General features: G+C 53.6%; 1 pseudogene; it reads right to left on the reverse strand.

The window, feature by feature from the left end:
* Positions 1–3,192: 3,192 nt before the first annotated feature.
* On the reverse strand, positions 3,193–3,629 carry LOC138084349 (small ribosomal subunit protein uS19 pseudogene; annotated as a pseudogene).
* Between the last annotated feature and the right edge of the window lie 617 nt (positions 3,630–4,246).

Genomic DNA, 4,246 nt, shown 5'->3' on the forward strand with positions numbered 1-4,246 from the left:
GAGTGGAGTAGGTCAGAGGAGCAGGTGGAGAGAGAGAAGCGGCTCAGTGTGGGGCCTCCGGGGCCGGGAGCCTCTATATACCTGTGCCAGGGTCAGGTGTGGTGCTGGACACATGCTCCCTTCCTTGTGACTGGTTTTGATTTCTCCAGCCCTGTTTTCCCTTTCGCTGCTGCCTTCCTCCTGGCTCAGGAGGAAGCATCCGCTTTCTTTGTCCCCTCTTTGTCCTCTTCCCCTTTCTTGGCCCCTGTACTTAGGACCTCAGGCTTCGGTGCTTCCCCGGGGCCTCCAGGGCACTGGTCCCCTGGCCTCTCTGCTGACCTCAGATGACCTACAGATGGCGGAGTCCACGCAGGTGCTGTTGCCTTCGCTGTGCTGGCGTCTCCACGACGGTGTCACTCTTACATGAGTAGAGTTTAAAGATCATTCTTGGTCTTTACTGGAAACAGTAAAAAAAAAAAAAAAAAAACCTAGAGAAGAAAGCAGGTTGCCCGTGAGCCTGTCACCTGAAGGTGGCTTCTGCTTGGCTCCTAGGCGTGAACGAGTATGTCGGCAGTTTTGCCTCTTTTTACTCAAGCCTCTGGCAGTTCTCTGGGGATGCCCTTTCCTTTAATATCCAGATAAGAAGGATCTAGCCCCAATCCCCTCATCTGGCTCATTGGTAAATGGACTGATGCTGGGGAAAACTGAGGGCACGAGGAGAAGGCGGTGACAGAGGAGAGATGGGTGGATGGCATCACTGACTCAATGGACGTGAGTTTGAACAAACTCAGGAAGACAGGGGACTCAGAAGGATAGGAAACTTGGGAGACGGGGAACTCGGAGGACGGGGAACTCGGGACAGGGAACTCAAAGACCTGGAACTCGGAAGGACGGGGAACTCAAGACAGGGCAGCCTGGTGTGCTGCAGTCCATGGGGTCACAGAGAGTCGGACATGACTGAGCGACTGAACAACCCCCACCCTGGTATTAGAAGGTAGCCCCTTTCCCTCCCTGAGTGCCTTTGCCCTCCCGGGGTCTCAGGTCCTGCTCTTCCCCTCTCTGCTCAAACCATCTCCCCCGAGGCTGCTGCTTTTGGCTGCTGGTCCTCCCCCCGAGCCTTGCTCCATGGGAGGAAGAGAGGTTCCCCTCTAGTCACTAAGCCACTGCTGATCCGAGGACACTGGCTGAAGGGATGGTTCTAGGCCCTGAAGAGGGCATAAGGGGATTACTCTGCTGAAAAGGAGGACTTAAGCCTACAGCTCAGGTGTCAGTGCTCCCGAACCCACTTGGGCACCAGCTCCTCCTCGCGCCCCCAGCCCAGCTGCCCTTGGCTGGGCATCCTCCCCTTTCATGAGGATTCCCTGCCCTCTTCTCCGCTTTTCTTTCAGTCTCCACCTCCGATTCTGGTCCTGAGAAGGAGCCCTGCAAATTACATGACGCTGTCGGTAAGGATGTACCTTTCTCCTCCTGAAGCTTGTCTTCTGCTTGACCTCGCAGTCTGCAGAACCCGTGTTCGGTTGCGCCCTTATCTCCGAGCTTCCTAGTATATAGTCAGATAGCAAGCTCCACATCTGTGGGTGTGACTGGATTTCCTGGTATTGAACCATCCTTGCACGCCTGGAATAAACCCACGTCGGTCATAGTTTAGTTTGATACAGTGTTCTATCCTATTGGTTAATATTTAGAAAATTTGCATCCCAGAAATAAAATTTGGAGGGGATTCTAGGAAGATGGCAGCTTAAATATGTAGCATGTCTCCTCTGTTGTCAACTCTGGTTCCAACCCATGTGTCTTTCAAGGGCAGTGGGCAGGGAGGTCGTGAATGGGGTTACGGATGAAGTTTCCGCTTTCTTCGAAACTCTGGACTTGAACAGAACTTGGAAAGAGTCCCGACCCTGGCCTGGGGAAATAGTGGGATGCGGTGGGTCTGGAGGGAGACTTGGATCCTTGCCGTATAGATGAGAGTTTGTTTCTAGGCTCTCAGTTCTGTTCCATTGGTCTGTGTGTCTGTCTGTATGTGACTCCAGAGGACCGCAGAGCACAGTGGGAGTCAGGTCAAGTGTCCTCATTTTCTGTGCCCAAGGAGGTAAGCAAAAAGGAAGCATGAGTCGTCTCTGCTTCTGGAAGAACAGTGGGAACACGGGGTAGCGGAGTGGGTTCCTCCCGACGCCCCGGTGGGGATCTGACCTTTGCCTTGTGCCGCCTAACGGGCCTCAGGGCCAGAGCCCAGCGTGCCTTCCACATCCTGCGAGAATGCAGCCGGCACAGGTGTCCTGTGGACGCAGCGGACTCCACGGGGCAGCAGGAGGTCTGAGATCACACTTAGGGGCGACAGGATTGGAGGGCTGGGCACCAGCCCCCGATAAAATGGAGCTCTTGCTGTGGAGGCGTGACGAGTGGGCAACAACAGAAATGAAGGGTAGCTAAGGGGAGTCCGGTGCACTCCCAAAGCTTTGAAACATTTAATAGGCTCTATTTTTCTGAAACAGTTTTAGGTTAACAGAAAAAATGGAGTAAAAAGTACAGAGGTTTTCCACACACACCCTTTATTTCTGCCCGTACGATTTCCCATTTTTTAAAAAACATTTTCCATTAGTGTGGTACATCAGTTGCGGTTGATCAGCCGATACTGATCTGTCATTGTTTAACCGAAGTCCACGTTTTATTTACTTGTTTGTGGGTGTGTCAGGTCTGAGTTGCAGCGTGGGGGCTCTCTAGTTGCGGCACACGAGCTTAGTTGCCCCTTAGCATGTGGAATCTTCGTTCCCCGAGCAGCTTTTGAACCCATGTCCCCTGCCTTGGAAGCTTGGAGTCCAGCCACTGGGCCAGCAGGGAGGGTCCCGTGGTCTACTTTAGAGTTCACTCTCCGTGTCGTGCCTTCTGTGGGTTTTGAGAAGAGTGTAAGGACACGTGTCCGTCATGGTTGTGTCATACAGAGTAACCGTTCCGCTGCCCTAAACATTCTCTGCCCTCCGTTTATTCATCTCAGCTCCTTACCGTCACCCATCCCCGCAAACCCTGATCCGTTTTCTGTCTGCAGAGCTTTGCCTTTCCCGGAACGTGGTGTGCTTGGAGCCATGCGGTGTGTAAACCTTCCAGACTGGCACCTTCATAAGCTTTTAAGGTTCCTCTCTGCCTTTTCCGGCCTTGACAGATCACTTCTTCTTCTTTTTTTTTTTTTTAGAGAAATCTCTGCTTTTATTGGCCAGCAGGTTACTTGAGGGGGATGAAGCGGGAGGAATGGGTGGCCCCGACACCGGGCCGGCCGTGCTTCACGGGCTTGTAGGTGAGGGAGAACTCGCCTGGGTAGTGGCCAGTCATCTCAGGCTTGATTTCCGCCTGGGTGAAGGTCTTGCCGGTGTAGACGCCAACCATGCTGCCCGCCGTCTCGGGCAGAAGGCCCATGTCGCGCAGGCGCGTCTTCAGCACCTCGGGCTTCTCCCTGGGCGGCGCATCCTTCTGGGCCTTGCGCAGCCGCTTCGGCACGAGCGCTGCCTCCCCCGCGGGCCGCGGTTCCGCCGCCGTCGCTGGCGCGCGCTGTACGGCTGCATCGGTTGCTCATAGGACACGTCCAGCAGCTGGGCGAGGCCGACGCCGCGGTAGGTGAACTTGCGGAAGGTCCGCTTCCCCTTTTGTTCCACTTCCGTCATCTTCCCGGTTCTTGAGAAAGGATCTTTCGTTCTCGATCGCTTCTCTTTCAGCACTGAATAATATTCCATTGTCTGGATGGACCACAGCTCATCTCTCTACTCACCTACTCAAGGGCATCTTGGTGACTTCCAGTTTTTGGTCGTTATTAGCAACACTGCTGTGAACGTCCATGTGCAAGTCTTTGTGTGGACACAAGTCTTCCACTCCTCTGGGTAAATCCCAAGGAAGGTGATGGTTGAACAGGAGGGTGCGAGCATGTTTAATTTCCTGAGACACTGCCAAGGCGGCTGCATCGCTTTGCATTCCTACCAGAGTGTCTCTGGCGGTGTCTCACTGCCGCTTAACTCTGCCGATCCGGGATGCTCTGCGGCGCGGGCTTGTTTCCACGCGCTTGTTTGTCATCTGACATCTCTTTGGGGATGTGGCCTTTCAGATCTTTTGCACGCTTTCAAATTGAGTTGTTCGTTTTCTTTCGTCAAGTTTAGGAATTCTTTGTGTAGTTTGGATGCCAGTCCTGTACTGAGATGGGCTTTGGGAAGATTTTAAACGTCTACCCCCGGCTGTGGCTTGTCTTTTCATTCTCTTAACAGTGCTTTTGCAGAGCAGGTATTTTTAA

Source organism: Capricornis sumatraensis, chromosome 8 (genome assembly GCF_032405125.1).
Source record: "Capricornis sumatraensis isolate serow.1 chromosome 8, serow.2, whole genome shotgun sequence".
Lineage (NCBI taxonomy): Eukaryota > Metazoa > Chordata > Mammalia > Artiodactyla > Bovidae > Capricornis > Capricornis sumatraensis.